Raw genomic sequence first — 22,200 nt, 5'->3', positions numbered from 1 at the left:
TATATATATATATATGTCCATGTCCAAAAAGCACCCCATTTAGAAGAGCCAACTTGCAGGTAGAAAATCTTCGTGTTTATTGTGCAGGAAAACAGCGCAATGCAATGAAAAACAAAGTCCAAATGAATTTGTTGCCTGACGCGTTTCATGCTCCTCGAGCATTTCTTCAGAGGCTTCATTAAACACTGCATGGAGCACCGGCCTCATTTAATCATTAACACCTGCCCCAGTGGGCGTTGGCTCACCCAGAGCCTGCTGGTATTAGTAGTGACAAATAACGCTACAGTGAGCTGCTCCTGTGCAATGTCAATATTTTAAAAATGAAACACCACAGTGGGTCTGGAAACTGTCACAAAGCCTTTGCGCTGCATTTTCAAACCTGCATCACGATCTTCCTGCCCTTAACGCTGCTTGCCAAATAACTGCAGCTCGGTCCACTTCTCTGTGGCAGGGCTCTTCCCCGACCAGGATCGGCCGTAAATAATCCATGTCCAAAAAGCACCCCATTTAGAAGAGCCAACTTGCAGGTAGAAAATCTTCGTGTTTATTGTGCAGGAAAACAGCGCAATGCATTGAAAAACAAAGTCCAAATGAATTTGTTGCCTGACGCGTTTCATGCTCCTCGAGCATTTCTTCAGAGGCTTCATTAAACACTGCATGGAGCACCGGCCTCATTTAATCATTAACACCTGCCCCAGTGGGCGTTGGCTCACCCAGAGCCTGCTGGTATTAGTAGTGACAAATAACGCTACAGTGAGCTGCTCCTGTGCAATGTCAATATTTTAAAAATGAAACACCACAGTGGGTCTGGAAACTGTCACAAAGCCTTTGCGCTGCATTTTCAAACCTGCATCACGATCTTCCTGCCCTTAACGCTGCTTGCCAAATAACTGCAGCTCGGTCCACTTCTCTGTGGCAGGGCTCTTCCCCAACCGGGATCGGCCGTAAATAATCCATGTCCAAAAAGCACCCCATTTAGAAGAGCCAACTTGCAGGTAGAAAATCTTCGTGTTTATTGTGCAGGAAAACAGCGCAATGCATTGAAAAACAAAGTCCAAATGAATTTGTTGCCTGACGCGTTTCATGCTCCTCGAGCATTTCTTCAGAGGCTTCATTAAACACTGCATGGAGCACCGGCCTCATTTAATCATTATATATATATATACGATTAGTCTGTCATTCTGGTCACACACGATGTTCATCATACCACACATGTATCCCTAGACTTAGTGGCGTTTCAATACCTAAAGTTTCAATTAATAAATACATTTTATCAGCCATTATTATGCATACACAACAACCCGCTGAAACATGAGTACAAAGAACATTGCTTCTTGATAATTCAATCGTTTTACATATAGTATAAATTAATTATATGTTGTCACACCTGAAATAATTATCACAAAGAATAGCCCAGGAAAAATTCTCATTACATTCAGCTTATTAAAAGAGGTAATACCTGGTTGGCGTATATCGTAATATATGTTTATAACCAGGACATCTTCATGCTTTATATGTGTCCAAAAGGTAACAGTGAATTCAATCTTACAATGTAATAGAATAACACATCTAATAAACTCAATGCCATTGCTATTACAATTCCTAAAAGTTGTAAAACCATATCACATCTCATCTCCCTCTGTGCCCACTAGAGATGACCGTTATAGGAAATGTTAATTATGTATCCATCCAAAATAAGATGGATGTATCAAGCTCAAAAATCTGTTGACGAGTTCAGAACCTGTCCTTAATGTAAGAGTCCCCATGTCTCATAGATCAATATAATAAGTGGCATACTCCCATATTTAGTATCCAATCACATTAACAAAAATGTTTTACTATAAGTAGAGATATAGTCTATCCTGTCAGGCGGCAAGCTCGCAGTGTGTTCTCGTTGTTCCATTTGCATGCCATATTCGAAGCATTTATGAATAGTTGCCATGGTAAAATGGTGCCGTAAGTGATAAAAATAGAAAGAGGACTTCCTCAATAGAAAAACGGCCACCATTCTCATGCTCTCTCCCCCTTTCCAGCTCCCCTTATCCATTGACGTACTTATTCCTCCTTCAGATCTACCAAAGAGAGTTTCCTCTTTCACCACTCAACCCTTCTCATTCCTTTTCTATCCAGATCCTTACCCTTTCAGTACTTTCCCATCTTCCTCCACAGTCACTCTTGCTCATCTCCCTTCTGACCTTCTTCGAATCCGACAACTTTTTGCTCTCTCCACTCCACAAATCTCCTTTCAGACTTCTTCCCTGGTCAAAAAGGAAGATCATCCTGGAGTCATTCTGAAGTCACCTGATGACTTCAGCTGAGCCATTCCTGTAATTATCTGAGGAAGTCATCCCAAACCATCCTGAAATATGCTTATAGGGCGAAAAATGTAAATGGAATGGCTCTAGAGTCATCACAAAAACTACTCTAGGATGGTGTTCTGATGACTTCCACTGGCAGGGAGTGAAGACCTTTTACAACTCAACGAATACTAATTGACAACTTCAAGATGAGTGAGAATTACTCCAGGATGAGCTCTAGACAATTTAAGGATGACTGTGGATTACTCTAAAATGATTCTACAACAATTTCAGGATGATTGTAGATTATTCCTGGATGTTCCTATTACAGCTTTAGGATGAAAGTTAATTACTCTGTAATAATCCTATGATTAGGATGATTTAATGACAACTCAAAAATGAGCACAGATTACTCAGGATTATTTTAGGACAACTACAGAATGAGTGTGGATTAATAAACAAGGACTCTCAAATAGGCCTGGGTGGTAACTTCACGGAGTTTGCAGAGTTTTCTGCACTCCACAGTGCAGAAAACTCCACTTCGCGATGTGCAGCAGAGTTTTTTCCCTGCTCGCAATCGCGAACTGTAAGTTTATGATCGCGAACGGTAAGTTTGCGAGCGCGAGCTGCCGCTCGGGTAGAATTTCTACCTAAGCGGCAAAAATACCAGCACAAACTGCACTGCACTCCGCCACTCGCGTAACTTCGCGGAGGTTTTTTGTAACTTCGTGGAGTTCCGCGTAGCAAAACTCCACGAACTTCACCCAGGCCTGCTAACATAGGACTTCCAGAGGATTGTGAAATACTCTTGAATGATTTTCTGCCAACTACAGGTCAAGTGAGGATTACTTCCAGATGATTTATTGAATAATTTAGAAGGCCTGTGGATCACTAATAAATCATTAAGAGTTAGATTACACCTTGACAATTCCATGTTATGAGCACATTAGCCGACTGCCAGTATTCCCTTGCAGGGTCCCATTAGTAGTTTAGGAATAGGGATTTGCTGGTAGGGGAACACTTAGAGACCACCTCCTCAATGTACCTTCCTGTCAAAAACAGGCCCCTTGGATGTAATATGCCTTCTTTACACAATACCATGAGTTATTTGTAATGCCATAATTTCTGAACGCAGTGCAGCATCCAAATTTGCTGTGTTGTGTAACAGGGAGAGAGCAGGAGAGTGCAACTTCTACTCCTCTCTCTTGCACCATGGCACCATTAGGCAGCCGAGCGCCATGCACACATAGTTCAAAGGTGTCTGCGCGAGTCTAGCTTAGGTTTAGTTTTAGGTTTAGTACTATAAGGGTCCACTTCTACTGCAAAAAATACTATACCTACACAAACTTCAAAACCTTTCCCATTTCGGATGAGTGTTACCAAATACCAACTTGCTTTGGTTTGTTAATCCTGAAACGGATTTAGTGTCAGGTCTACATTATAAAACTTAAGCAAGCCAAACACAAAACCTCCATGAATCTGGTCCTAATAATCGGATCAATATTCTCCTGCTTTTTTAAAGGTTACTTTTTGAACTCTACCATGAGAGATGGGCACCTGTATAAAATAAATGTGAGAAACCTTCTTTTGGGCTAGGTTTGTGCTGTATAAATACTACAAACACCTACAAAGAAAAGTAGTGGTCTGCAACAATGTTATACTTTGTATTCAGATAAGCTTAACAACTTGTGCTACTACTTCCATACTCCAGATTCTCTGGGACTTGACCCACTTGACTTGCCTTACTTTGAGGTACAGAGCATTATCTGAAGCTGTTGTACATGGTGCCAGTGGCAAAAGACTGAACAAAACAGTAGTTAAAGGAACAAGCATTGGCATAACCAATAGGTCTCGCCTTTGGGGCCTTATAAGTGTTTAGCCAGAGCTATTGACTTTGCCAATGTCTTTAAGCTGTGTGGCTGCTGTCCAGCATGCTGAAGAGTTTTAATAAAAAAGTGTCAGAAGCATTTTTGTTACCTTATATATGACCAAGAAGGCATTATGTACAACTGAACGACCATATTAAAAAAAGTATTTACAATAAAAAAAATCCTCAGTTTTCTTTTGTTCTTGCAATGCTGTTAACTTGTTTCTGCCTATTCCAATGGTTGTTTGTTAAAGCTTTTTTTTGAGGGGGCATAAACAATCAGAGGGTGAAGGTTAGGAATTAGTACCTGTTTTATAACACTAGCAGCGGCCAGAATCTAGGGAAGAATCAACTGATGCCAGATTCCGAGAGAAGGCTGAGGTGGTGCTGAGTGATGCTGAGGTGGTAGTGGTGGTGGTGGTGGTGACTAGTGCGGAGACGATGCTGAATTGATGCTGAATGATACGCAGGTCTTGCTGAGTGATGATGATGTGGTGGTGTACTAGTGCAAAGGCGATGCTGAGTGATACTGATGTGGTGCTGAGTGATGCTGTGGTGGCGCTGAGTGATGCTGTGGTGGCGCTGAGTGATGCTGTGGTGGCGCTGAGTGATATTGTTGTGGCCCTGAGTGATGCTGTGGTGGTGCTGAGTGATGCTGTAGTGGTGCTGACTGATGCTGTTGTGGCGCTGAGTGATGTTGCTGTTGCGGGGAATAGCTGCTGCGACCTTGCTGATAAACGCATTTTATAACATTACAGTTAACAGCACAAAACACAGGGAAAAACCACACTGCCAGTTTCTCCATTAAAGTAAAGTTCAGATTTCCCCTCAAAGTAGAGAAGCAGTGAAACCGGTGTCTCTTGGCAACGCCTTGAGCTACTGAAGTACGACCTTTAAAGCCAATGACTATAAACGTGAATTAAACTAGAAAATAAGGAACAAGTGAACAAAGAATCAGGTTGTGTAGGCCCACAAAAAGGAGGCGAGAAATGTGGGAACAAACATCACATGGGAGCGGGAATTTAAGAGAGGAGAATAACAGGGTTATGTAAGGGCACAGACACTGGCGCAGTACCGCGAATCAAGCCGAGAAGTGCCGAAAAAATAATGCAGCCCTCCTTAAAATGTACTCCAAGACTGTTGAACAGTACGGGTAAAATTCCACAGCAGTGCTGCCTGTCCCGTTCAGCCGGGCTTTCGTTTTTCAATTTCTTCAAATAAACTCCCTGGCCATCAATGGTGATTCCAGGCCAGTTGTCAGGGTTCGCACACCAGGCAGGAAGGGAGCAGACATTTGGTCTGACCAAAAGTCTTATGTAGGGTCAGAAGGCAAAGAATACAAATCTTCAAAAGCTTTTTGTGACCACAATTAGGACTTCTTTAAATAATGAACATCACAGACATGTTCCACCTGTGTGGCACGGGGGGCGGGACCTTCCTTTGTGCCACGTCTGGTTTGAAACATATTTATGTAATGTAAGCGATGAGCTAATTTCAGGGCAGACTGAGAATAGGGCCGGGAATAAAATAAAAGCTGCGTTACTGAAATCAAACGTCCGACCGGAAACAAGCATGCAATCACTTTTGGTCTGCAGCAAGTTTGTGAGGCGAGTCAAGCCTCCGTGCAAGAAATTAAAAAACAAGCATTGGCCGCGCGGCCGTGAAAGTGATCGCGATCGTGGGCTGTAAGGGTGCCCACAAGCGATGCGCTTAATGAGCCATGACGAGACAGGAAAGCCAGATGGTGCCTGTGCTCGTAACTGTGCGCATAACTGCGCGCTCTAGGCCACACAAAAAGAGAGTGGTGAACTTTTTGAAGCCCACTTACTAAAAGTCTCGCCAGAGCAACGCATGCGCTGGCTCAGGCGAGACCTAAAAAGGATCAAAAGGGATGTGTCAACATGTAATTTTTTTATCTAAATCACACATTTGGTTCGATAGGGGCCAGGATACCGAACAAGAGAACAAAAAGAAAGTTCAGGACACTGTACATGAGGGAAAAAAAACACCAGACTACTATAAAAAGAACAAAAAAGTTAACGAAAACTAGCAACTTCATTGTTTGTTTCTTGATTCAGAGTTTTCTTTAGTCCTCTTCTAGCATTGCAAAACCTTATAGCCATCTTCCTTCTCATAGCTCTGTTGGCCAGTGACCACTAGCCATTGGCCCTGCACACAAACTTCATAAACTCTGGAATTTGTTTTTTATAACATACGTCAGTATCATGTTACCACCACTATTTTATGTTTTTAATAGGGCTGGGCTGCCTTTAAAATGTTCCAATTCCATTATTCCATATAGTGTGCCCTATGAGATGTGGTTATGGTAACAAGGGTTCATAAGTATAACATTAGGGCACTTAGTCAAAGACGCACAGTTGATGGAAAGGCGTTGATGAAGAAGTGGGCAGAAGGTGAAGAAAGAAAATGTTCCTTTATGAACTTAAGAGTGAAGCAGCAGGTTGTAGATTCAGAAAATCTGTTGGAGTTTTAGGAAGAGGGCAGAAAACGTCCATCTACAACAAAGGTCTTAACTTGTGTGCAATGAGCCCCCTGATTTAAAATGTTTTGACGTTGGGCCCCCTCCAAAACTTCATACAAGACTTGGGGGCAGCAGGAGTGAGCATGGCTAAGAGCAGGGGTACTTTTCTGTAGCTCAAAATCTGCACTAAATGTGAGACTTGTAAAAGAGCAAACACAACTAACTGACAAAAATTAAACCCAAAACACTACCACATGTAACTCTGGTCCCTAATGCAACTGCACCTGCTGCACTAATGATCGTTCCAGCCGAAAGTGACAGGCTGTCTTCACTGCCTCTTTCACCTTTTTGAAATGCTGGGGTACTTGAAAGAAAGATGGCACTGATGTAGTGGCACTGAAACAAACATTTGTACCTTGGTCATGTTCACCAGACGCTGTCACGCTTCCTCTGCAAACAGAAAGTAATACGAGATTTAATTTACAAAACCACCGTGGAGGCAGCCATGTTGAGCCTGAACTCTACTTGCAATATTAATAGTTGGAAAACAGTCTATCAGGCACATGCATCAAAGAAAAAAACGGTCGCAAACGGGCAGATTCTCAGAATCTTCCCCTTTGCGACCAGTATTTTTGCATTTGGGATGCATCATTCCAAATGCAAAAATCACAATTCAAGGAATCTCTCAATTGCGACGACTTAAATTGCAATTGCATTTAAGGAATCCCAAATTGAGATTCCTTAAATGCAATGCATTAAAGTAAAAAAAAAATAGCGATTTCGCTAATGGGGGGAGCAAATTACCATGGGGTTGAACTTCATGGTAATTTGCAAAAACTTTGAAAAATGCACTTTTGTGCATTTTTATCAAAGTTTCATGTTGCGCACACACATGCCCTTAGGGCATGTGTGTGTGCAACATATGTGCACAGATCAATTTTAGGGGTGCAATAGGGTGTCATTTTGACACCCTTGCACCCTTGAAATGGCATGAGCTATTTGCGAGTACCTACTGGTACTCGAAATTGCTCATGCAATCTCCAATTCATTCCTATGGGCCTGGAGGCCCATAGGAATGAATGGTATGGCATTCCTTAATTGCGACTCGCAATTTGCGAGTAGCAATTAAGGAATGTGTAGGAATCGCTATTTTTATAGCGATTCCTACATGCATAGGCTTTTGCAATTCCTTAATTGCGATTCCTTAATAATCGCAACTAAGAAATCGCAAAAGCCTACGTTGATGCATGTGCCAGTAAGATACTACCAAACTGACCAGAAATCCAAATAGGAGCTTATAACCAATTGCTAGGAACAGGACAACTGATCTAAATATTGGGAGAGTTGATTCAGGTCTACATAAAAGCTGTGAGCACAGTGTCCTATAATTGCAGTTTACCATCACCCATTCATCCACTTTGAGTCCCTTACCTGGACCTACAGATTTCGTAATTAAATCCCAACTCAAGGTTTTGCCCCAGATTTTCATGGCATTTGTAGCGCAAACTCAGCACAAACGTAATAAATTACAACCCCCCCCACTACTCTTTTGCAGATAGCTGTTAGGTAAGCGTAATGGAGTTCTTTTTCAATAATATGATACAGGACCACATATTTTAACACTATCTATATTAATGTATTTTCAGAATTCTAGATTGACTGAATGTTAATTTAAACATTTGTAATACCTTGATGATGATGATGATAGAAAATTTATATTGCGCAAGACAATAACCCGCAGGTATCAAGGCGCCTAACAAAACAAAGATGGAAATGTACATCCTTACACATAGGCTCGCAGGAAGAGGCGAGTTTTAAGGGCACTTCGGAATATCTGTAGGGAGGGTAGGGACCTGAGATCCAAAGGAAGATCATTCCACCATTTAGGAGCCAGAGTGGAGAAAGCCCTGCCACCCCACTTGGCTCTTCGTATGCGGGGGACTGTCAGGAGCAGTTTCCTGGAGGAACGCAAGTCCCTTCCAGGAGTATAGTGGGAGATGATAGAACCAACTCCCGTGTCGCTGTTCTTTGCAATGGCTCTATAGGTCATGCATAAGACTTTGAACCGTACTCGGTGCTCTACCGGTAGCCAATGCAGCGCTTTCCTGGCCAGCGTGGCCGAGGAGCGTCTGGGAACATCCAGAACAAATCTGGCTGCGGCATTCTGGACTACCTGCAAGCGCTGTAGAAGGCTCCTATTTAGCCCCGCATACAGCGCATTACAGTAGTCCAGTCGTGAGCCGATGAGAGCGACAGCTACTTGCTTTCTGGACTGCTGAGAGAGATATTTCCTGATTCTTCGCAGGGTGTGAATTAAGCCCCAACAGGTAGAGATGGTTCTACTAACCTGTCCGCCCATATCCAGGGCGGGGTCTATCATCACCCCAAGATTCCTAGCAGATATCGTGGGGGAAGGGCACACTCCTAGCGAGTCAGGCCACCAGCTGGCTGACCAGATGTTCTCTTTCCCTCCAAACACCATCACCTCAGTCTTCTTCCCATTCAGTTTGAGTGAATTCTGGACCATCCACTGACCAACCGCCTCCATACAAGATCTAAAATTGGAGGCAGTTGGTACATCTGAATGGGAAAGAGAGACGAGGATTTGGGTGTCATCTGCATAGGAGACTACCTCCATCCCGAAAGTTCTAATTAATCTGGCTAGTGGGGTCACATAGATGTTAAATAGGGTCGGACTGAGGGCCGACCCCTGCGGGACCCCACATAGCACCGGTCGGGATGGAGAAAGGAACTCCCCCAGCATGACTCTTTGTTCCCTTCCTTCAAGGAAGGAGGTCAGTAGGTCTAGAGCTGCGTCCTTCACCCCCACTTCCCTCAGACGATATGTAAGTACTGAGGGGGAGAGGGTATCAAAGGCTGCAGTTAGATCCAACAGGACCAGGAGGGTGGTCTGGCCCCCATCCACTCTAGTGCGGATCTTATCAAGCACAATAGTGAGGGCCGACTCAGTGCTGTATTCCCTCCGGAACCTTACATCAAGGACAGCTGTACCAGCCCAAACCTTCATTATACCTTTTGCAGATGCAAGTTTTTTTGGTGACCCCATTCAGAAGAAAAACTGTACTATCCCGACCTGCCTTGACTTCTTCCAAGAGTTTGTGAAATTCTCTCTTTGGCAATTGAACATTTCAGAACCGTGAAGGATAATTTTAATCCATCACCAACTGCTGCATATCAGCCTGCAAAATAACACAACTACTAACAATTTGCCATCATGTTAAGTTATATACAAAAAAAGATATATTAGAAGAGGTGGTTTTTGGATGTGCATCTGTACATTCCTAACTAAGATTTGCTGGGTTAGCTCCATAAATATAAAGCAGACATATTTAAAAACACATTGCATGCAGAAAGAATTGTAAGTCTCCTCATGCAGGAAATCTACAAGGTTTGTCCTATATAAACTTTAATTGTGCATAAAGGTTTACAAATTACAACACAAATAGTATGCCAAAAGAGTGGGAAAGAAAACAAGTACCTTCTGTACCGTGAATGATGGACTGCATATTTTTGAGGCTGCTGTATATGTTAAGTTCCTTGAGCTTGTCAAAGCACACAGCGCAGCTTGCAAATGCTGTATAGCCAACTCACTCTTGCAAGTGCCTTGCAACTGTGTTATAATGAAATAAATAGAGTTGTTAAAGGCAGTAGATAATAACTAAAATATACACATAACACAAGCAAGCTTTTTGGTGATGCATGTGTTTTGGTGGAAAAAAAGCATTGTTGATTGGAATTTGTTGCAGTTTACATGGTTAGGTAGAATATCAATCACATACAGTGGCGGACGGTGACATTTGAAAGTGGTGAGGCGTAAAATGGTTGTCATACTTCCGCATAGCGAGCGAGCGTAGCGAGCGAGCCCGAACAACCTAAGGAGAGTCCGAGGTGGTCCCCCCCTCCCGAGAAAATTTTGAAAAAAGAGTGGAAAAATGGTGCATTTTCAAGCAAATTTGAGAAAGCAGAAAGGTTAATAAAACAATGAAGAAAGTGCAGTTATTACAGTAATAAAGAGATCATGTCATATAACATAGGTAGCTGCTTATTCAGTATAACCACAGAGCTTCATAACAGACTTTGAGATATAATGCATTTCTGAGTACCTCACAGGTGTTTTTTATTTAACAAACAACTAAACAGGTGGTCGGAAACTAGCAGCATTGAACATACATATGTTTACTTTTTGTATCTAAAATCAGCACGTCTGTCTTTAAGAGCAGCAAACTTTTCAATTACTTGAACGTTAAAATCTGAGATATTTTGAACTAACTTGCTCTCTATAGAGAGCATTGCCAAAGCTCTTAGTCTATCCTGAAGCATGGTGTTTCTTAGGAATGTCTTAATCCTCTTTAAGGCGGAAAAAGATCGTTCTGCCTCTGCTGTTGTCATAGGAGTGGTTATCACAATTTTAAGTAAAGTCACTGTCTCTGTAAATGTCTTTTCCATATTAAGTTTATGAATTAAAGTCAGCAAAGACCTGGCATCTCTGGCCTTTCGGTACACAGGCATTGAGTACAGTACAGTCAACTCACTTTTGAGGTCCTCTTGGTTGAGCAAAGGATAAGCTTCCACAGCCTCATGCAGAGCATGCTCAGGCAAGGATTCACCATATTTTGCAAAGTTTTGACTTTCCAATAATGCGGCACTCACCAAATGTTTTGTGAAAGCAAAACGTTCTTCTGCATGCACAATTACAATGTCACATATCTCCTTTGCATTTCGGACCAGAGTGGTGATGTTTTTCCTGTGGTTTGCAAAAGTTGAAGCCTCTGGCAGTTTGCTGTCTAAATTGTCAACCTCATTTCTCACTATGCTTATGCGCTCGACAAACATAGCGGTATTTCTTTTCACAGAGACAGTATCGATCTCTCGTGCTTGTAACTGATTGTATAAATTTTCGACAGCTGACATTATGTCTTGAAATAAAAACAGAAAGAACTGAAACTCTCTATCTTCTAGTGTTCTAACAAAGCCACTGGCTTCACTTTGAGTTTTGAAATCAAAGGTTTCATTGACTTCTGTTTTATGAAAACATTTCACAAGGTCCTCCCTATATTGATATATTAGTTGGACTGTACGTATGTTAAAGTTCCAACGAGTTGCGGATCCCCTTGGAACCCTTTTGTCCACAATCTCCTGAAGTGCTTCCGTTCTTTTTGGGGAATGTGAGAAGAATGCTGCCATGCCTCCTACATCCTGAAAGAAAATTTGTGTCTCGGAGATCTTTGATACTGCCTGCTGCATAATAAGATTAAGTTGGTGGGCGTAACAGTGCACGTAATGAGCATAAGGGTACACATCTCTAATTCTTTTCTGTACTCCACCAAGGCTTCCACTCATTACGGACGCACCATCATAGCTTTGTGCAATAAGTTATTTTTTTTGGTGCACCTCTGGAAAAATAAAGTTCAGTTGACGCAGTATAGCTGCAATAATGGTTTCTGCAGTAGAGTCTCTTAAATGAGTGAAACCATAGAACCTCTCCACAACATTATTGTCATTGTCCAGGTACCGAAAGACTAATACGGACTGTGTTTGTGTGGCCACATCAGTGGTGTCATCAGCCTGAATAGCCACAAAGTCTGTGTTTTGCAACTCTTGGACAATATGGCTTCTCATAATTTCGAGCATACACTCAAGGAGTTCATTTTGTATAGTTTTAGAGGTGCCCTTAAAGACTGTAGCAGTTGCTAAATGTGCTTCCATTTCCTTGTCTATGCTTGCTATTAAATCCACAAGGCCTTTGAATATTCCTGGATTTGTGGAATCTTCAGATTCATTATGGCCTCGCAATGCCAGTTCGAAAGCACCACAGAAACGAATGCAATCAATTATTTTTGATAGTATGTGCCTATTCCGATCAACTGCTTCATTGTGTTTCTGTATTGTTTGGCGGTATGCACTGTTTATGTGCTGCTCAATCGGTGTGTCTCCCAACATTCCCAGTCTTGTCACGTTTTCCATATGCTTTCTTGTGTGTGCATGCTTTTTGATTTTTTCAGACAGATGCTTCAAGTCTATCACTCCTTCTCTTGTCCAAGGAAAATCACCATTAAACAGCAAGCAGGGGAAGCAGAACAGTTTGTTTCTTGACGGACACCCTGTAAGCCAATCAGCTTTTGTGTACCAGGTGTTTGAGAATGTACGTGTGTACAATTTTCCTCTGTCCTGGGTAACTTGTTGTAGTTGTAGGTCTGGCCGATCAGGTCCTAATCTCTTTATATGTAGTTTATCTTGTAGTGGCCGTGCATGGAATGACCGTGTAATTAATTGTTCTACCGTATTCATCATGGATGTCGATGCTGTCCTTACCAATATGAAAGAAGCCTGTCAATAGTCAAAGTACAACGTATAAGATTTGGTGCAATAATATCAAATTTCAGTATAAGTACATCTATCATGTGCATTATCGCAATATATCTCCAAAGCTCCCCTTTGGACAACAGGACTGCTAAAAATACAGCCTTACTGCCTGCTGCCTCTGTGTGCCATAGTGGTTGCTGAAGACACTGCAAAAGAGACTGTTTGAGGGCCTTGAACAAGGCAAGGAAGGAATAGATAGTGCCTTTAACAACCATTATTGCCCAAAGCACAGGGCTAAGGCTCAGTATTAGTAAATGCTATCCACTGAGAGAACAATCTTCAGAATGTGCACCCACCCCAACCACCATCTAGAGTGACCAGTGACCACAAACATAGCCCTAATTCCAATCTAAAAAAAGATATCATCAGTTTCCTTACCTTTAACACTGTTGTTTGCTGGGCCATAGATGGGATGAAAGAGCAGCAAATGAGGTTGGGTCCTCCTGTTCTCTGTCCAAAAATTGCCCCACAATTAGGTAGTGGTTCTTCAGTTAATGTTTCAGGCTTTACCAGGTGCTGAAAATAAAAATATAACAATTTATTTATTTAACAAGAGAAATGGCACAGTTCATTCTTTCACTCATTCAGATACAAAACTCACATCATAGCGACTCTGTGCAAACTTAGACTCAGAAACGGCACATAAGCGGCTCTTCCATTAATCCAGTAGGAATAGCTGTTAACCTGAATACACTGAAAAGTCCCACAGTTCAACAGAGGTGATAAAAAGACCAGACTACCATGACTCTGCTCAGCGAGAAAGGCCAGAACCTAGGGGAAAAGGTATCCTGGATAACCGGCAGCATTGTGAGACCTAAACAAATCGACGAACCGTGCTTTACAGTTACTGAAAACATAATAATATTGTTCTGTGAAAAGCATTTTGTCCCTTTTGCAGCTGGGTGATCAGTTATAGGGCAGACCTACAAAGATGACACTGATATGTGGTTTTACTTTATGATGGCCCTGGCCATGGCGGTGTCTATTGTATAGGACATTTTACAGTATTCATAAGCGTTGTATGCAACAGCAGTAAAGGAGGGGCTGTGCAGCTGTGAGCCACTTCAGAACCTCAACCGCACAGGCTCAGAGACATGCATGGGCAAAGTTGGCATATGCAGAAGGCCTCCACCATCCAAGGGGCACCCTGGGAGAGTGACATTTCTTTCGATTTCCCTATCTTAACCTCTCTCCCTCTTCTCTGTGTGCCTCTGTCTCCACAGAGCCTTCTGAAGGAGGTCTGAGACCCATGCAAGACATATGTCAACTGCTTTTGTGTGACGCTTTTATTGAAAGTTTCGCACATAATTAAGTATTGTGTTGCGTTATGTGGGCTTGAATTAGCAGGCAATGGGTAGAACAATTCGAAATTGTTCCAAACAGGGACTCCTAAAATTTGTCTTGCCCGTGGCTACCATCATCCTTAAAATGGCCCAGCAAGAGCTCTCCTTTGGCAGAAATATAATTATCCTAGTAATGGGGTACGTGACCTGACCTTCAAAATGCCAGCAAATCCCACAATGTTTAGTCGGGGTGCCTCTACTGTGACGGCCACTGGAACAAATACTAGGTGTGTCTGCGAAAAAATAGGTCGCATAACGTTGATGACTTGAGCGCGCCGTGTGGTCCACAGGCACAGGGCAGAGGCCTCCTATTTGAACTAAGCGTGGGTGAGATCAATCGCCGCGGTTGTCCTGGAATATTCTTTTACCTGTTTCATTTTTTTTAATAGCCCGGATTCAGAGATATCCCGGCCAGTAATGCACCGTGCGGCAATCTGCCTGTATGGGCCCTGACACGCACTGAGGCAGCCAGCCATAGGTGTGACGCGAGTCGAAAGGGCATTTACTGGCTGCCAGTGCCACAACACAACAGTAACGGAACCAGGGGAATGGGGAACCTGCGTAGCCGCGCGTGCTCCCAGTTTTACAGCAGGAAAAACTTACATTCACTTCAAGCATTCAATTGAGTCAAAATGTGCAAATCCCTAAGCCGCTGATCAGCAGCGTCTTGGTTCACAGAGACACATGTGACACGCACACGGCACACAATAGCTCCGACCTCCAGAGTCCAGAGAATAAGATATCTGTGTTTTGTTATTTTATAGTTTAACAACAAGATCACAATCAAGGCGGTTCGCAAACCGAGAGAACCGTCTGGCCCAAACCCCAGAACAGCGAAATCAAAGACTGCCAGAACCGGGCACGGAACCGCGAGCGCGTCCCAGAACCTCAGGAGCGCTCCCCGCTTCTAGGAGACCCCGACTCACCTAGGGGAAGCCGCAATGCTGCTCCCGCTTCCCACAATGTATTGCTAATTATTATCCCATGAAAGGTTAAGATCTTGTAGCGGGAGATGCTCCCGGCGCTTGGCACTGTGTCACGCCGATGCCACTGAGCACTTTTATGGAGCACTACTAATTGCACAAAGGCTGCTCCACCAGGGCCCCTCCCTCCCTCGCAGGATAATTCTAGGAGAAACTAAATAAACGCAACCAGCAAAACTTTGAGTCTGATGTTACTGGCCACACATTAATAAAAACTTACATTATATGGAAACTAAACGATTGCCTGACTGAGCTTCCTCTCTCTGCTCTGACTCTCAGTCTCACTCTCTCTCTCGACGACTCGTGCTCGTGACTGCCTGACTTAGGTGACTGACTCTCTGACAGTCTCTGATCTGACTCCTCGACCTCGTGTCTCGTGTCGTCTCGTGTTGACTGACTTGTGTGGCAGCAGGCGCACTGGCGCGGTGACGTGGTGCGGCGACAGCGTAGGAATGGCCAATCACTACTGCAGGGCTTCACATTGCCGCAGTGTGATTGGCCATACACGGCACCATGAGTCATCATGATGACCATCATACCATGCTGCTGCACTGCGCGCTGCGCGGTGAAAGACTCAGCTAATCCTGGCGCTGCATTACCAGTGCCACTGCGCCAGCAGCGCCAGGATTGGCTTAAGAGCAGGGTTACTCCCTGCCCATAATGAGACCCGGGGGGCTGTGTTATGAGAAGCACCCTCGGGCCTCAGTCGCCACTGAAGTCGATTGTGCTATAGCACTACAGCACACACACGTGTGCGCATGTTCGGGCCAGGATTCAACAATAATAGCCTCAAAACGTGACATGCGCACTGAATATCTGCTGTGCTATTCCCACGTCAGCGGCAGCCCCGCCCCCACACACACCCACAGACAGCGAGTGAGTGCACGGCGCGCGCTTGTCACTTGACAGTCACTCTACCTGTGCGCTGCGCTGGCATTTATTGCAGATATAATTGGGAATTATAATTTATTATTTTTGTGTGACTGTGGTCGTCGTAGTGGGGCAACGCCCTAACGCCCCCAATGGGCGCACCGCCACTGATCACATACCTTTTAATGTGTTCGTTTTCACTTCTGCTTGTAACCGTACACGTTACTCATTCAGACAGGAGTTAGGGCCAACAGAATAACTTTCATTCTGGTTAATAATGGACAATGAGTTATATACCCTTTACTTAGAGAGAAAGCAAATCATAATTAAGCCATACAAGTGGAAATGCAGTTTCTTATGCACCGTAAAAAAATAATAAAACATTACCCCAGTGTGAAATGATGGACTTTCCTCAGTTATCAAATGAAATAATTCTTCATTGGCCTGAGGGAAAAAAAAACACAAAAAGCAACCATTAGGCCATCATTTATACTGTACAGTTCAAACAGTTTTTCATTTGTTTATTCATATTTTAAAAGGTATGTGTATATGCCTTATTGTTGAAGAAATTAATACACCATATTAATTCTATGTTTTAATAAGGATCGAGGCTGTTTGCAGCGATAACAGACAGAAGTTATGTAGTTATTAAAAGCAGGTTTTGGCTGTAAAATTCACATTATGGTCACCAAGGAAAAAAGGCTGGCATGCAGGCTCACCAATATGCAATTGTGTATAATGGCAGCACTCATTTAGCTCTGCTTACATCATGGTCACCGTTTTTGTTGCCTGAAAACGTGTCATCATGGCAAGGTGTGTGGTTTACATCCACATCTGTGACTGTTGCTGCAGATGGAAATTCACTGTAGGCCAGGCTGTGTGACTGCGAGTTATGAGCCAAAAAACCTTGTGGTGTCAAAACATTTGGTGCCAAGTGTACCATAATTTTGTGATTTCGTATGCAGGGTTGAATAGGTGTTACTCCATTGCTCGAAATAGCCAGCCCTTGTTTAGGAAATCGTTTTTTGGGTATTAACTGGTGAGGTGGTGAAGAAAAGGCATGTTTTCGTCCTTGAATTTAAGAGGGGGCTCTAAGACCGTTTCATTTTCACTTCATATTTACTTGTAGATTTTGGATGAAGGAAACCATCCATCCCTGCTAAAAGGGCCAAGTTTTCAAGTTTCTGCAACTTGATCTGTGAATTCGCATCACCAGGCTGGAAAGCTGTCCTTTCGTCATCAGCTTGGCTAACAACTCTTATATTATCCTGCCCACTCTGCTTGACTTTATTTTTTTACTTGCATCTTTTCTCTACAATCTCTTCCTCTTGGAGTTCACGTAACCCCCTCTTAAGTCCAGCGCTTCCCCGATTGCCACAGTCCATTAATAATCCCAATATAAAGGTTTTTACTTATTTTGCTTACCAGATGATTGGAAAAGAACCGTACTTTTGAAATCTCTCTGTTTGGTGATTGACCAACCAGTTTCATCTATATTTTCAACTAGCCATTTACAAAGAACTTCACCGGGATTCTCCATCTTTTCTAACACAAATTGAACGACCGCAAGCGAAATATAGAACATTGAATGAAGCCATGATTATATCCTGCTAGATATAAAAATCAGGAATTAGTTTGTGACTGGTTTAAGTTTTAAAAGCATGATACAGAGCATATCACAGTGATTCACAGATTATTTAATTGTAGAAAAGCATCACAAAAGGTACACTGGCTTGGTGCTGTTTAAATCTAACATGCACCTATTTTCGAATACAAAGAAGTGTTTAGGCCTCCACTGTAGTGCATTGAGGAAACTGCATAAATATCCAGTATGTAGCTACTAGACTAATGGCACTCCAGATTCCAATTAATATAATTTAATAGTAGGCAGATCCCTATGGAGCTCCATTAATCTGCCTCATTGCCACCATACTACTCTGCAGAAAGCACTTAAGTCGGCGTTGCTTGGTAGCGCAATACAGCTGTCCACCCCATAAACTATGGCCCATCTCATTCATTCTATCACTTGCTTCGAAGGGTAGAAAGTGACCAATGTGAACCTCATCGGACTATAGGAAAAGACTTCTGAGGCTGGTTGCTGGGAAAGAAAAAGCTGGAGTGGGGCTTTCTTGGAAGAACAGGGAATTAAAGGTAGTTGGTGCAAGGGAACTCCCATGCATCGGGAGCAAAGACAGATTTGGAGACTGTAGACTGTGTGGCAAATGCTACAGAAATACTTGGATACTTTGGGCCTAGTGGTACCACGCATAAAGCACTATATGCTGACCACATTTTTATTGTTAACCAACTCAATGGTACTCATTTTATCGATCTCAGAAGGATGAATGGTTGAGTGGACCCGCCAGAATTTCGAACCTGTGACCATGACGCATTATTCCACCAAGCCACCAGACCCAGTTACTTCAAGGCACCAGGAAAAAAGAGAGAAGTTGGAGACATGGTAGAAACCAGGAAGAGGACAGCAAGTGAAAGAAAAGTGGAAATTGAAAAGAGAAAAGTTAAAGCACACGATTACATTGAATTAAGGTACAGGATACTTATTTATAATTTGCATATATGTTTTGGAAGCTGCAAACTTTAAAACACCTGTTAGATCTAAGAAATACATATATTACCTGAGTTCAGCATATAACATAGGATGAGACCCATATGTTTAAAGACTATTTTGCTAACAGGTATGTTAGTAAAATTCTTAGTTAAAAATACTCTAAGAATCTATTAAAGTATGAGATGAAACCCAATCTTATAACATGTTGTTCAATGGTTTCTTCTATAGATGAATCTAATGAGTATTGAAAAGATTCATTTATCTTTGTCATTTCCCGTTCATCATGAACTTTGACCTAAGAAGTTAAACCACGTTATAATTTTTCTAAATTACTATGCTGGTATGCCTTTTGTATGTATGTGTAATTTAGTTATTTATACATTTGTTTGTATTTTGTATCTCTTATTGTACTGCTGTATTTGGCTTAGACATGCAATAGAGATTTTATCTTCTACTTTTGTTTGTAAAGGAACAACTAAAGACTGCAATTAACTATTATGTGATGTTGTGACCAGGAGACTAAATGTTATATATCTTCTCCAATTAACAGCCCTGAAGAAGCTAAACCTTTTTTCTTGAAACACGTGTTGCCTGGTTGTGTTTGAATATGTTATGAAGAACTCTGATCAAGTATTTTGAAGTATAGATACAAATGTTACAGCAATTGAAGAAATAACTTTTTCTTTTCAAGTGTATGAAGAGAAGATTAATAAAAGACTGTATAGGGCTACGTCAATCTTGAAATAGGTTTTTCTCAGCTCATGAATCAATACAACAAATCCTGTATGAGGGAAACGTCGAACTGAGAATCAGCGCCAGGCATCTTTTATATTTCCCTCGTATGAATTGTGTGTATGTATATATATATATATATCAGTGCCCTGACCTTAATGATATTGATAATGGACATAAAATTGGTCCTAAAAAGCACCCTCAGCAGGCCCGACCAGAAACCAACAGATACTAAATCTGGTCAAACTAAGCACAGACTAACCTATACACTGGAGACAGGTGATAAGGAAACTTCACAGGAAATCACACAATTAGGCATGATGTTTCCAAAGGAAGCTTACACAAAACCTTCTTTGCATACCCTAGCAGCAAATCATGACTGTTAGATTTGGGGGTCTCTAGTTGGCATAGGTAGGTACCTGTGACAAATAGGGACCCTTGCATCTAGTCAGTGTAAGGGGCTACACTCCTAAAATAACCCCTTCTCACCCCCTTGGTAGCTTGGCACGAGCAGGCAGGCTTATCTCTGTAAAGCATTTGTGAACACATACAGTAATACAGTGACAACACTACAAATGGACACCACACAGGTTGTATTATAAAAATAAGTATTTTTATATAGACTTAACACAAGACCAAACGACAAAAATCCACAATACTGTACTCAAAAATAGTCTCTCAAATGGTTATAAAATAGCTCAGTTCTCTCAAGTTATAAATGCAACACTTTACTTTCAATGTACCGAAGATGCGTTGCGCAAAGAAAACAAAAGGGTTGCAGGGAAGGTGATGCGTCGGTTCCTTACACGCAGGCGAGTGGATGCGTCGGTTCCTTGCTGCTGTGCAGGGGAGTTGATGCTCGCTTCCTTACTGTGTGGGGAATTGATGCGTCGGTTTCTTACTGCTCTCCGGTGCGATGCAACACGCTGGCACCTTGATGCGATACTCTTCTCCGGTGCGATGCGACAAAATGGCATCTTGGTTGCGATGCGACAACGTTGGTGTGATGCGTGCACGCCCAACGGCCGTGCGGCGACTCGATCTTTGGAGCCGCAACAGCCCCTGCGATGCGCTTCTCCGGTGATGCGACGATGACCTCTGTGGCAGCGTCCCGCTTCTCCGGCGATGCGCCGCGCTTCAGCCGATGCGATGATGACAGCGCCAGCAGCGGCTCGCTTCCTCAGCGATGCAATGACTGCGGCTGCGGCGGCGACACGCTTCTCGTTGTTGCGTCGCGCTTCCAGCGAAACACAGTCTCTCAGAAGGCCCGGCACAATAGCAGGCACTTCAATTCCCAGCAAGGGAATTCAGGGGGGAGCTGGTTGGTGAAGTCTTGTATCCCTGAGACTTCAGGCAGGAGGCAAGCTCTAGTTCAAGTCCTTGGAGATTCTTCTTCAAGTTGATAGAAAGCACACTCTGTCCTTTTCTCCTCTCTTTGGTAATGAAGCAACCACTGCAGGCCAACCCCCAAACACACCGCATAACTGACTGACTGATACACCACTTTAATTACTTTCATATTTCACAATACTAATACAACACTAATCCTTTATGGGTCCCGGAGTAGCGTGCTACTCGCCGAAAAAGCACCTTGACGCCTCGTCAGGGGTAGTAAGCACTATATAAAAACAATCACAATACAATACAATACAATCATGCGAGTCCGGCATGCAGTTCCACGTGGCATCTTGCGCACACTGAAAACAATCCCATATTACAGGTTGAATAAAAAAACAATTTGAACTCTTAACTAACCCTCCACACAAAGATTGTCCTTTCAGATTTATCAACTGCCTTGGGATATGTTGGCTGGAAATCCAGGCTTGATCTACGTGTCGCCAAAAGCAAAGATGGAGTGTGCTATGGAAATGTCCAGATGTGTACTATGCACAGTTGTTTGCCTTAGTGTCTGGGTAATCCTCCTTCATTTATTGGGGTCATTTCGGCTGCACTGTGAACAGCATGAAAGGATCAGGTCACCTTTGCTTGGAAAACTATGTAAACTTCTTCCAATGGGCTGGATTATATTAAGCATACCAAAGGTCCTTTAAGGTGCATACAAATTTCTGAATATAGAGAGCGTGTACTTTTTGGGGAATGTTTTGTTTTGTGGTTTGTTGTGGCAATCATTTACATTTTACTTTATTTTTGTATTTACGGACCCTTTATGTAAGTTAAATTACTTACTGTGCATTTAAAGTATGTCTGGGACACTCATGTCATTGATTTGTCTCAGCTCTGAGTGTAATATTGATTTTATAAACCATTCAAAAAAGAATGAATAGGGCAATAGTGTCAGCCAAAAGAGGACATTTGATGCACAACAGGTTTAAGGGTTAGAGTCCATAAGGGTGCTGCTTTTAACTTGCTAAGATTTACAGCGTGTCCAATTCTCTCCATTTGCGAAGCTTGCAGTTTCCCATTTCAATCCCGCAAAGTTTGTATCTGCATAGTGTAATTATTTTTTACGGCATAGCAATATATTTTTTCACTTTCAACAAAGCTAGCCAAGATGAAAAATGTGTCTGCGAGTTTACCTTTTGCAGATCTTTTTAATGTGTAAGGGCATTGCAGAGGGGAAGATACAGGCCAATATCTCCTAAGGTTTTGCTATGGCTTAATTTTGTAGTACTCCTGGCTTACTCTTGAATTCTGTGATCAAAGCAGGAGCAA

General features: G+C 42.6%; 1 pseudogene; it reads right to left on the bottom strand.

Annotated features, from left to right (window-relative positions):
- Positions 1-13,529: 13,529 nt before the first annotated feature.
- Positions 13,530-17,824, bottom strand: LOC146857100 (uncharacterized; annotated as a pseudogene).
- Positions 17,825-22,200: the final 4,376 nt, after the last annotated feature.

The sequence above is a fragment of the Triturus cristatus genome, chromosome 3_2 (assembly GCF_964204655.1).
Source record: "Triturus cristatus chromosome 3_2, aTriCri1.1, whole genome shotgun sequence".
Taxonomy (NCBI): domain Eukaryota; kingdom Metazoa; phylum Chordata; class Amphibia; order Caudata; family Salamandridae; genus Triturus; species Triturus cristatus.
Note: the sequence above shows the minus strand (reverse complement) of the source record. Positions and strands in the feature narration are given on the sequence as shown.